A 13,570-nucleotide genomic window follows, 5' to 3' on the forward strand; every position below is an offset into this window, starting at 1 on the left:
AATCTCCCGTTCCACCACATCCCAAAGATGCTCTATTGGATTGAGATCTGGTGACTGTGGAGGCCATTTGAGTACAGTGAACTCATTGTCATGTTCAACAAAAACCAGTCTGAGATGATTCCAGCTTTATGACATGGCGCATTATCCTGCTGAAAGTAGCCATCAGATGTTGGGTACATTGTGGTCATAAAGGGATGGACATGGTCAGCAACAATACTCAGGTAGGCTGTGGTGTTGCAACAATGCTCAATTGGTACCAAAGGGCCCAAAGAGTGCCAAGAAAATATTCCCCACACCATGACACCACCACCACCAGCCTGAACCGTTGATACAAGGCAGGATGGATCCATGCTTTCATGTTGTTGACACAAAATTCTGACCCTACCATCCGAATGTCGCAGCAGAAATCGAGACTCATCAGACCAGGCAACGTTTTTCCAATCTTCTACTGTCCAATTTCGATAAGCTTGTGCAAATTGTAGCCTCAGTTTCCTGTTCTTAGCTGAAAGGAGTGGCACCCGGTGTGGTCTTCTGCTGCTGTAGCCCATCTGCCTCAAAGTTCGACGTACTGTGCATTCAGAGGTGCTCTTCTGCCTACCTTGGTTGTAACGGGTGGCGATTTGAGTCACTGTTGCCTTTCTATCAGCTCGAACCAGTCTGCCCATTCTCCTCTGACCTCTGGCATGAACAAGGCATTCCCACCCACAGAACTGCTGCTCCCTGGATGTTTTTCTTTTTTGGACCATTCTCTGTAAAACCTAGAGATGGTTGTGCGTGAAAATCCCAGTAGATCAGCAGTTTCTGAAATACTCAGACCAGCCCTTCTGGCACCAACAACCATGCCACGTTCAAAGGCACTCAAATCACCTTTCTTCCCCATACTGATGCTCGGTTTGAACTGCAGGAGATTGTCTTGACCATGTCAACATGCCTAAATGCACTGAGTTACTGCCATGTAATTGGCTGATTAGAAATTAAGTGTTAACGAGCAGTTGGACAGGTGTACCTAATAAAGTGGCCGGTGAGTGTATATTTTAATTACAGTTACTGCAAAGTACTAATACATTTTTTATAGGTAGGAATGGTCCCTGCTACTTTTCCATGAACATGTTAACAGCAAAACATTTAATCTTAGAAATTCAGAAAATTCAGAAAATATGGGATATGATGGTGCTATATTAATACTATTTATATATTAATAAATATGCAATATTATTTTCTTACATCCTGTAAGGACAAAGGATGTGTTGAATGAAAATAATTTTATTATAATTTAGAACATAACCAACCAGTAAATAATCTGTCTGTCCATGTGGTAACTGTAAAATCTCACTTTACTTCTTAGTGGAATGAAAATGAACCAACTCTCTATTTGTGCAGTCATATAAGACATCAATTTCCTTCAGGGCCTTGTGAAGAAAAGTTAGAATGAGACTCTAATAATAAATTGTACCAGTGTCTTTAATGCTAATAACACATTAGTACACACCAAACGTACAGGCTGTATGGTAGGGAACCGTAGAGTACCAACAGCAGTAATAGATATCACCAAATACTTGGAGCAAAAAAGAGGCAACACCCTCAGGGTATATTACAAATCGTAAACTTTATTAAAGACATAAAAAGACAGTAGTCAAAAAAGCAATAATGGACAGATACCAATGTAAGATTTAAAATGCATGTGTCCAAGAATAATCGCCTTCAAGGGCATACAGGTAGGCAAGGCAAAGTCACTACACAATAATGTTAACCCATAAGATAGGGAGATATAGAGTGATGAATAGCACTTAGTAGACATACAAATGATAAGACTAAGCTAAACAAAACCATACCAAACAGAGAGGACCACATACAGCTGACCCCGACACGTGTTTCGCTGTCGCGCTTTATCGAGGGGAGTGTCTAATGTCCAAGGCGTCGGCTATTTAAGTCACTGCTGGCCAATAGAGAAGTTGCAATGATGGCCTCACCTGGTGGAAGTAGGAGGCACGATAGTAATATGTTGTGTCGCAGCTGCGCCAGAAAGTGTCCCGGTACAGATGGACTGCGCAAGAGCGAGTGTAGCAAAAGTCGCGCGGGACCTCACACAAGGGAGGAAAACCCGGGGACATTGTGCACCTAGTACCATAGGAGACGATCAGGCACTGAAAAAGGAGCACACGCGCAGTGGCATTAAAGTAACGTGATGGTTAAAAACAAATAACTACTCTATCTCCTATAGACCCTGGAAGAGTATATACATAGGTATTATTGCACATAAGCCCACACTAAAAAAATATATATTTATATAATTACACATAAAAAAGCACACATTGATAAAGTGATATATAAGCATACAATATGAAAAATGAAAGCCTGTATAAAGTGCATACATACATATAAAATGTAATTACAGTAAAACACACATAAGAAAATGTGTGTGTAAAATTGGTGAGAATGGGAGAAAGAACCTAATTTCAGTTCCTGTAGTGACTCGATATATATATATAATACGGCGGCTAAATAACATGGTGTGAGAAAAGGGGAAAACAAAAATGGTGACAGAGTGCACAGTGCAACCCAGTGAACACACGTGAGAAGGTAAATGTGGGAAGGTGTGCATGGGAATGTATTGGGGGCAGACGCAAATGCTGGGAAATAATTTCTAGAAGATTGTGGGCATCATAAAGAAGGAAATGGAGTCCAGGGGTATCTGGAAGATATAGAAAATCGTGAGAGACACAACATATAAACAAAAGTCAGCTAACAACCGACTACGTAACAAAAACTAAACACAAAAATAAATGAATAAAATAGATTAAAAGACCCAGAAGAAAGTTATTATGGAAAAAAGGAAGAAGACCTCAAAAAAATGTAAATTACAGAAATGACGCAAAAATATTTTCATTGAGACCATTGGGTGTGACTGTATCTAGCAGATAAATCCACTTGGTCTCCCTTTGTGCTAGTACACATCTCCAGTTACCCCGTCTTGTGTCCGTGAGCACCCTGTCAATCCCCCTTACCTTCAGCAAAGACCCCTCGCAGTCATGATGTTCCTTGAAGTGCCAGGGGATGGTCTTTAGTTTGTTCAAATCCTGTTCTGCTTTCGCTGCTGTGATACCCAAGACATGCTCTCGGATTCTCCGTCGAAACTCTCGGGTTGTGAGGCCGACGTATATAAGACCGCATGGGCAGGTGGCAAAGTAGATGACACTCGATGTAGTACAGGTGATAGAATGCGTAATTTCGTATTGTCGTTGCCTGTTTGAATTGAAAAAAGAGGTAGTGGTCTCGACATTGGCACATGCCACACAGCCCCGGCACGGACGACATCCCCATCTTGGGCCCGTGACCCAAACACATTGCGTGGTGTCTGGCCCGTGTAACTACTGCGAACCAAGTGGTACTTTAAATTCTTGGACCGGCGATAGGTAATTGCTGGTCTGTTCTGGACATACGGTAGTAATGCTTGGTCGGTTCTGAGTATCTGCCAGTACTTCAATAGAGTCTTTCTAATCATGCCCCACTGTGAGTTGTACGTAGTTAAGAAACTCACCTTGGTGTCTTTATCCCTGGTTTGGGTTTTGGGTGCCAGGAGTTCCTTTCGGGGTGTATGTTTCGCTCGCATGTAGCCATTCTTAATGGCTCGATCCGAATAGCCGCATTCTCGAAACCTTTGGCTTAGGTCTTTTGATTGGGTCTCAAAGTCTTCATCATTGGAACAAAGTCTTCGGATCCTCAAAAACTGTCCAATTGGGATGCTTTCGATGAGTTTGTGGGGGATGGGATGAATTTGCATGAAGCAGAGTATTGCTGGATGTTGTTTTCCTAAAAACATTAGAAGAGACATTACCCAAGTCGTCCACATCAAAAAGAATGTCCAAAAATTCAATATTATGTCTTCCAACTTTATATGTTAATTTGATGTTCTTATCCTCTCTGTTTGGTATGGTTTTGTTTAGCTTAGTCTTATCATTTGTATGTCTACTTAGTGCTATTCATCACTCTATATCTCCCTATCTTATGGGTTAACATTATTGTGTAGTGACTTTGCCTTGCCTACCTGTATGCCCTTGAAGGCGATTATTCTTGGACACATGCATTTTAAATCTTACATTGGTATCTGTCCATTATTGCTTTTTTGACTACTGTCTTTTTATGTCTTTAATAAAGTTTACGATTTGTAATATACTCTGAGGGTGTTGTCTCTTTTTTGCTCCAAGTATTTGGTGATATCTAATAACACATTAGGTAATATATTTGGGGATGTGTTCAATATGGATTTCACCCAACAAATTTATTTGTGTGTGTATAATAGAAAGGCAAATGTTATGATATGATAGGTCACAAAAGGGGTTTTGTCTCTGTGAATATGAAGCCAGGAATGTCTGCTCCCATGTTCAAGGCCAGGGCTTTCATGACCTAAGTAAAGCTATCTGTGTCTTGTGAGGCATAGACTGTTGTTCCCTATCTGATGGTGAAGCCCATTGGAGATTTAGAGCTGGACCCCGTTATACCTTAAAGGGGATTTCTCACAAAGGATAGGGCCTAACTTGCTGATAGGGGAAGCCCATGCATGTCTTGCTGCTCAGTTCAGCTTGGGAAGTGATGAGGGGTTCGACTGGGTTACATTGGTTCCCATCAGCCCACTCGTTCTAGTGATCTATGGGGTTACTATCATTGAGATCCCCATTAGAGATGAGCGAACACTAAAATGCTCGGGTACTCGTTATTCGAGACGAACTTTTCCCGATGCTCGAGTGCTCGTCTCGAATAACGAACCCCATTGAAGTCAATGGGAGACTCGAGCATTTTTCAAGGGGACCAAGGCTCTGCACAGGGAAGCTTGGCCAAACACCTGGGAACCTCAGAAAAGGATGGAAACACCACGGAAATGGACAGGAAACAGCAGGGGCAGCATGCATGGATGCCTCTGAGGCTGCCTAATCGCACCATTATGCCAAAATTATGGGCAACAGCATGGCCATGACAGAGTGACAGAATGAAGCTAGATAGCATCTAAAACATCCAATAATTGACCCTGACACTATAGGGGACGGCATGCAGAGGCAGCGGCAGCAGGCTAGAGAGTGTCATGGCGACATACCCTAAATGGACTCAGGCTTCAAACCAATGGGTGGCAGAGAGGAACCAAAGGAGGTGAGCAAGAAGCGCTCAAATAATATCGGTACATGATAAAAGTTTGCCAGTATATTTTGTGGATTACACAGCAGGGTGGCGACAAAGTTAACATGGAAGCCATGAAAACAACCCAAAATTCTGCCTGACACAGCTCGTTTGATAAGGGGACCATGTATGGAGGCAGTGAACTAGTAGTAGATTAAAGGTGCTGCATCTTGGGATGGAGCTGGCGCTCCGCTGCCAGGCGAGCTTTCGCCAATCCAAGCCCCTGTCTATAGGCTACTCCCCAAACAGCACTTCTAAGAACCTTTTGTATAAGATCAAGTGTAGTAGCGTTCTTATAAGTTTAGGATATGGCGGGTGAGGGGAATGTAAACAGATGCGCAAGAAGCGCTGAAATAATATCCCTAAATGGTAAAAGTTTGCAAGTATATTTTGTGGATTACACAGCAGGGTGGCGACAAAGTTAACAACTTTGATGTGGAATGCCCTGTAATAGCTCTTGGGCGGTGTGCCTTTTATCGCCTAGGCTCAGCAGTTTCAGCACCGCCTGCTGTCGCTTAGCGACGGCACTGCTGCTGTGCCTAGAGCTACCGACTGATGGCGCCATGCCCACGGATGGTAATTCGGAGGAGGAGGAGGTGGAGGAGGGGTGGGAGGAGGTATAGTAGGCCTTTGAGACCTGGACCGAGGTAGGCCCCGCAATTCTCTGCGTCGGCAGTATATGACCAGCCCCAGGGTCAGACTCGGTCCCAGCCGGCACCAAGTTAAGTGTAGTAGCGTTCTTATAAGTTTGGGATATGGCGGGTGAGGGGAATGTAAACAGATGCGCAAGAAGCGCATGATGCGCATGGAGCTGGCGTTCCGCTGCCAGGCGAGCTTTCGCCAATCCAAGCCCCTGTCTCTAGGCTACTCCCCAAACAGCACTTCTAAGAACCTTTTGTATAAGATCAAGTGTAGTAGCGTTCTTATAAGTTTAGGATATGCCGGGTGAGGGGAATGTAAACAGATGCGCAAGAAGCGCTGAAATAATATCCCTAAATGGTAAAAGTTTGCCAGTATATTTTGTGGATAACACAGCAGGGTGGCGACAAAGTTAACAACTTTGATGTGGAATCCATGAAAACAACCCAAATTTCTGCCTGACACACCTCGTTTGATAAAGGGACGATGTATGGAGGCAGCTATATGGACGACTTTTGGAGGTAGCAATGGAGACAACGTGTGGAGGCTGCTATGGAGACAATTTAATTTGGATAGTGCCTGTATGTGGCAGTCCCAAACATTTTTCAAACCAGAGGAGCAGGTAGGTGGCCCTCCAGTAAAATGGGATAGATTGAGTGCCTGTATGTGGCAGTCCCAAAAATGTTTCAAACCAGAGGAGCAGGTAGGTGGCCCTCCAGTAAAATGGAATAGATTGAGTGCCTGTATGTGGCAGTCCCAAAAATTCTTCAAACCAGAGGAGCAGGTAGGTGGCCCTCCAGTAAAATGGAATAGATTGAGTGCCTGTATGTGGCAGTCCCAAAAATTGTTCAAACCAGAGGAGCAGGTAGGTGGCCCTGCAGTAAAATGGAATAGATTGAGTGCCTGTATGTGGCAGTCCCAAAAATTGTTCAAACCAGAGGAGCAGGTAGGTGGCCCTGCAGTAAAATGGAATAGATTGAGTGCCTGTATGTGGCAGTCCCAAAAATGTTTCAAACCAGAGGAGCAGGTAGGTGGCCCTCCAGTAAAATGGAATAGATTGAGTGCCTGTATGTGGCAGTCCCAAAAATTGTTCAAACCAGAGGAGCAGGTAGGTGGCCCTGCAGTAAAATGGAATAGATTGAGTGCCTGTATGTGGCAGTCCCAAAAATGTTTCAAACCAGAGGAGCAGGTAGGTGGCCCTCCAGTAAAATGGAATAGATTGAGTGCCTGTATGTGGCAGTCCCAAAAATTGTTCAAACCAGAGGAGCAGGTAGGTGGCCCTGCAGTAAAATGGAATAGATTGAGTGCCTGTATGTGGCAGTCCCAAAAATGTTTCAAACCAGAGGAGCAGGTAGGTGGCCCTCCAGTAAAATGGAATAGATTGAGTGCCTGTATGTGGCAGTCCCAAAAATTGTTCAAACCAGAGGAGCAGGTAGGTGGCCCTGCAGTAAAATGGAATAGATTGAGTGCCTGTATGTGGCAGTCCCAAAAATGTTTCAAACCAGAGGAGCAGGTAGGTGGCCCTCCAGTAAAATGGAATAGATTGAGTGCCTGTATGTGGCAGTCCCAAAAATTGTTCAAACCAGAGGAGCAGGTAGGTGGCCCTGCAGTAAAATGGAATAGATTGAGTGCCTGTATGTGGCAGTCCCAAAAATGTTTCAAACCAGAGGAGCAGGTAGGTGGCCCTCCAGTAAAATGGAATAGATTGAGTGCCTGTATGTGGCAGTCCCAAAAATGTTTTAAAACAGAGGACCGGGTAGGTGGCCCTCCAGAAAAATGGAATAGATTGAGTGCCTGTATGTGGCACTCACAAAAATTGTTTCAAACAGAGGACCGGGTAGGTGGCCCTCCAGAAAAATTAAATGCATGAAGTACTATAGCAAGAGCCAGTGGGCCCTGTCAAAAAATAGCCATTTTCCTCTGCTTTACTGTACAAAGAGGAGGAGAAGGAGGAAAATGAGGAGGAGGAGGAGGAGTGGATCAATTATTCAGGTTGAGCTTCCTTCACCTGGTGGAGATTGGAAATTCTGAGAAATCCAGCCTTTATTCATTTTAATAAGCGTCAGCCTGTCAGCGCTGTCAGTCGACAGGCGTGTACGCTTATCGGTGATGATGCCACCAGCTGCACTGAAAACCCGCTCGGACAAGACGCTAGCGGCAGGGCAGGCAAGAACCTCCAAGGCGTACAGCGCCAGTTCGTGCCACATGTCCAGCTTTGAAACCCAGTAGTTGTAGGGAGCTGTGTGATCATTTAGGACGATGGTATGGTCAGCTACGTACTCCCTCACCATCTTTCTGTAAAGATCAGCCCTACTCTGCCGAGACTGGGGACAGGTGACAGTGTCTTGCTGGGGTGACATAAAGCTGGCAAAAGCCTTGTAAAGCGTACCCTTGCCAGTGCTGGACAAGCTGCCTGCTCGCCTACTCTCCCTCGCTACTTGTCCCGCAGAACTACGCACTCTGCCGCTAGCGCTGTCAGAAGGGAAATACTGTTTCAGCTTGTGCACCAGGGCCTGCTGGTATTCATGCATTCTCACACTCCTTTCCTCTCCAGGGATGAGAGTGGGAAGATTTTGCTTGTACCGTGGGTCCAGGAGAGTGAACACCCAGTAATCGGTGCTGGAATAAATTCTTTGAACGCGAGGGTCACGGGATAGGCAGCCTAGCATGAAATCTGCCATATGCGCCAGAGTACCAACGCGTAAGAATTCACTCCCCTCACTGGCCTGACTGTCCATTTCCTCCTCCTCCAACTCCTCTTCTTCTGCCCATACACGCTGAACAGTGAAGGACTCAACAATGGTCCCCTCTTGTGTCTCGCCAACATTCTCCTCCTCTTCCTCCTCATCCTCCTCCACCTCCACCTCCTCCGATATGCGCTGAGAAACAGACCTCAGGGTGCTTTGGCTATCAACAAGGGAATATTCTTCCCCCGTCTCTTGTGACGAGCGCAAAGCTTCCGACTTCATGCTGACCAGAGAGTTTTTCAACAGGCCAAGCAGCGGGATGGTGAGGCTGATGATGGCGGCATCGCCACTGACCATCTGTGTTGACTCCTCAAAGTTACTCAGCACCTGACAGATATCAGACATCCACGTCCACTCCTCATTGTAGACTTGAGGAAGCTGACTGACCTGACTACCAGTTCTGGTGGAAGTTGACATCTGGCAGTCTACAATCGCTCTGCGCTGCTGGTAAACTCTGGATAACATGGTCAGTGTTGAATTCCACCTCGTGGGCACGTCGCACAACAGTCGGTGAGCGGGCAGTTGGAGGCGGCGCTGCGCTGCCCTGAGAGTGGCAGCATCTGGGCTGGACTTCCTGAAATGCGCACAGATGCGGCGCACCTTCGTGAGCAAATCAGACAGATTGGGGTATGTCTTGAGGAAACGCTGCACTATCAGATTTAACACATGGGCCAGGCATGGCACATGTGTCAGTCTGCCGAGTTGCAGAGCCGCCACCAGGTTACGGCCGTTGTCACACACAACCATTCCCGGCTTGAGGTTCAGCGGTGCCAGCCACAGATCAGTCTGCGCCGTGATGCCCTGTAATAGCTCTTGGGCGGTGTGCCTTTTGTCGCCTAGGCTCAGCAGTTTGAGCACCGCCTGCTGTCGCTTAGCGACGGCACTGCTGCTGTGCCTAGAGCTACCGACTGATGGCGCCGTGCCCACGGATGGTAGTTCGGAGGAGGAGGTGGAGGAGGGGTGGGAGGAGGAGGAGGCATAGTAGGCCTGAAACACCTGGACCGAGGTAGGCCCCGCAATCCTCGGCGTCGGCAGTATATGAGCAGCCCCAGGGTCAGACTCGGTCCCAGCCTCCACCAAGTTAACCCAATGTGCCGTCAGCGATATATAGTGGCCCTGCCCGGCAGCACTCGTCCACGTGTCCGTGGTCAGGTGGACCTTGTCAGAAACGGCGTTGGTCAGGGCACGGATGATGTTGTCTGACACGTGCTGGTGCAGGGCTGGGACGGCACATCGGGAAAAGTAGTGGCGGCTGGGGACCGAATACCGAGGGGCGGCCGCCGCCATGAGGTTGCGAAAGGCCTCGGTCTCTACTAGCCTATAGGGCAGCATCTCCAGGCTAAGCAATCTGGAGATGTGCACATTAAGGGCTTGGGCGTGCGGGTGGGTTGCACTATATTTGCGTTTCCGCTCCAGCGTCTGGGGTATGGAGAGCTGAACGCTGGTGGATGCTGTGGAGGATCGTGGAGGCGACGATGGGGTTTTTGTGCCAGGGTCCTGGGCAGGGGGCTGACTAGCAGCTGACACAGGGGAAGGAGCAGTGGTGTGCACGGCCGGAGGTGAACGGGCTTGTTGCCACTGAGTGGGGTGCTTAGCATTCATATGCCTGCGCATACTGGTGGTAGTTAAGCTAGTAGTGGTGGAACCCCTGCTGAGCCTGGTTTGGCAAATGTTGCACACCACAGTCCGTCGGTCATCCGGTGTTTCCTTAAAGAACCTCCACACTTCTGAAGATCTAGCCCTCGCCGCAAGAGCCCTCACCACGGGAGCTTCACTAGTTGACAGTGGCGCTGATGCACCAGCTCTGGCCCTGCCTCTCCGTCTGGCCCCACCACTGCCTCTTCCAACCTGTTCAGGTCGAGGACTCTCCTCCGTCTCAGAAGCACTGTGTTCACCCGGCCTCTCAACCCAGCTTGGGTCTGTCACCTCATCATCCTCCGATCCCTCAGTCTGCTCCCCCCTCGGACTTCCTGCCCTGACAACAACTTCCCCACTGTCTGACAACCGTGTCTCCTCATCGTCGGACACCTCTTTACACACTTCCACTACGTCAAGAAGGTCATCATCACCCACAGACTGTGACTGGTGGAAAACCTGGGCATCGGAAAATTGCTCAGCAGCAACCGGACAAGTGGTTTGTGACTGTGGGAAGGGTCCAGAAAACAGTTCCTCAGAGTATGCCGGTTCAAATGCCAAATTTTCCTGGGAGGGGGCAGACTGGGGGGGAGGAGGCTGAGGTGCAGGAGCTGGAGGAGTGGGGATTTCGGTGACATGGGTGGACTGCGTGGAAGACTGACTGGTGGTGGACAAATTGCTCGAAGCATTGTCAGCAATCCACGACATCACCTGTTCGCACTGTTCTGGCCTCAACAGTGCTCTACCACGAGTCCCAGTAACTTCAGACATGAACCTAGGGAGTGTAGCTCTGCGGCGTTCCCCTGCTCCCTCATCAGCAGGTGGTGTCTCACCCCGCCCAGGACCACGGCCTCTGACCCCTGCAGTAGTTGGACGCCCACGTCCCCGCCCTCGTCCTCTACCCTTAGCCCTCGGGTTAAACATTTTTAAAATGAGAGTTATAACTTTTTTTTTTTTTTTACTTCTTTTTGTTTTTTTTTGTGTTTTTTTGTGTTTTTTTTTTTTTTTTGTGTTTTTTGTTTTTTTTTGAGTTTTTAAAACCAAACAATCCTATCCTATTGCTATGGCTATTTTCTAGCCAAGTATCAAAGGAAGCACACTACTATGCCAGATGAGATGACACTGAGTTAGTGCCTAATAGAAATCCAACCCCTACTGAATTTTGCCACTTCGGCCTTTGCTATGGATATGTGCGCCACTAAGCGCAGAACACAGCGGTCGCAAGTCTCACTACAAATTGCTCAGAATTGGCAAGTACATGCACTGCAGAAACTACAGCCACCAGCAGATCAACCAGAAATCAAATATATAGAACGCTACTGTAGGCTTCAAGAAGCTGTTTGTATTCTCTTATGGCTATTTTCTAGCCAAGTATCAAAGGAAGCACACTACTATGCCAGATGAGATGACACTGAGTTATTGCCTAATAGAAATCCAACCCCTACTGAATTTTGCCACTTCGGCCTTTGCTATGGATATGTGCGCCACTAAGCGCAGAACACAGCGGTCGCAAGTCTCACTACAAATTGCTCAGAATTGGCAAGTACATGCACTGCAGAAACTACAGCCACCAGCAGATCAACCAGAAATCAAATATATAGAACGCTACTGTAGGCTTCAAGAAGCTGTTTGTATTCTCCTATGGCTATTTTCTAGCCAAGTATCAAAGGAAGCACACTACTATGCCAGATGAGATGACACTGAGTTATTGCCTAATAGAAATCCAACCCCTACTGAATTTTGCCACTTCGGCCTTTGCTATGGATATGTGCGCCACTAAGCGCAGAACACAGCGGTCGCAAGTCTCACTACAAATTGCTCAGAATTGGCAAGTACATGCACTGCAGAAACTACAGCCACCAGCAGATCAACCAGAAATCAAATATATAGAACGCTACTGTAGGCTTCAAGAAGCTGTTTGTATTCTCCTATGGCTATTTTCTAGCCAAGTATCAAAGGAAGCACACTACTATGCCAGATGAGATGACACTGAGTTATTGCCTAATAGAAATCCAACCCCTACTGAATTTTGCCACTTCGGCCTTTGCTATGGATATGTGCGCCACTAAGCGCAGAACACAGCGGTCGCAAGTCTCACTACAAATTGCTCAGAATTGGCAAGTACATGCACTGCAGAAACTACAGCCACCAGCAGATCAACCAGAAATCAAATATATAGAACGCTACTGTAGGCTTCAAGAAGCTGTTTGTATTCTCCTATGGCTATTTTCTAGCCAAGTATCAAAGGAAGCACACTACTATGCCAGATGAGATGACACTGAGTTATTGCCTAATAGAAATCCAACCCCTACTGAATTTTGCCACTTCGGCCTTTGCTATGGATATGTGCGCCACTAAGCGCAGAACACAGCGGTCGCAAGTCTCACTACAAATTGCTCAGAATTGGCAAGTACATGCACTGCAGAAACTACAGCCACCAGCAGATCAACCAGAAATCAAATATATAGAACGCTACTGTAGGCTTCAAGAAGCTGTTTGTATTCTCCTATGGCTATTTTCTAGCCAAGTATCAAAGGAAGCACACTACTATGCCAGATGAGATGACACTGAGTTATTGCCTAATAGAAATCCAACCCCTACTGAATTTTCCCACTTCGGCCTTTGCTATGGATATGTGCGCCACTAAGCGCAGAACACAGCGGTCGCAAGTCTCACTACAAATTGCTCAGAATTGGCAAGTACATGCACTGCAGAAACTACAGCCACCAGCAGATCAACCAGAAATCAAATATATAGAACGCTACTGTAGGCTTCAAGAAGCTGTTTGTATTCTCCTATGGCTATTTTCTAGCCAAGTATCAAAGGAAGCACACTACTATGCCAGATGAGATGACACTGAGTTATTGCCTAATAGAAATCCAACCCCTACTGAATTTTGCCACTTCGGCCTTTGCTATGGATATGTGCGCCACTAAGCGCAGAACACAGCGGTCGCAAGTCTCACTACAAATTGCTCAGAATTGGCAAGTACATGCACTGCAGAAACTACAGCCACCAGCAGATCAACCAGAAATCAAATATATAGAACGCTACTGTAGGCTTCAAGAAGCTGTTTGTATTCTCCTATGGCTATTTTCTAGCCAAGTATCAAAGGAAGCACACTACTATGCCAGATGAGATGACACTGAGTTATTGCCTAATAGAAATCCAACCCCTACTGAATTTTGCCACTTCGGCCTTTGCTATGGATATGTGCGCCACTAAGCGCAGAACACAGCGGTCGCAAGTCTCACTACAAATTGCTCAGAATTGGCAAGTACATGCACTGCAGAAACTACAGCCACCAGCAGATCAACCAGAAATCAAATATATAGAACGCTACTGTAGGCTTCAAGAAGCTGTTTGTATTCTCCTATGGC

The sequence above is a fragment of the Engystomops pustulosus genome, chromosome 5 (assembly GCF_040894005.1).
Source record: "Engystomops pustulosus chromosome 5, aEngPut4.maternal, whole genome shotgun sequence".
In the NCBI taxonomy this organism is placed as follows: domain Eukaryota; kingdom Metazoa; phylum Chordata; class Amphibia; order Anura; family Leptodactylidae; genus Engystomops; species Engystomops pustulosus.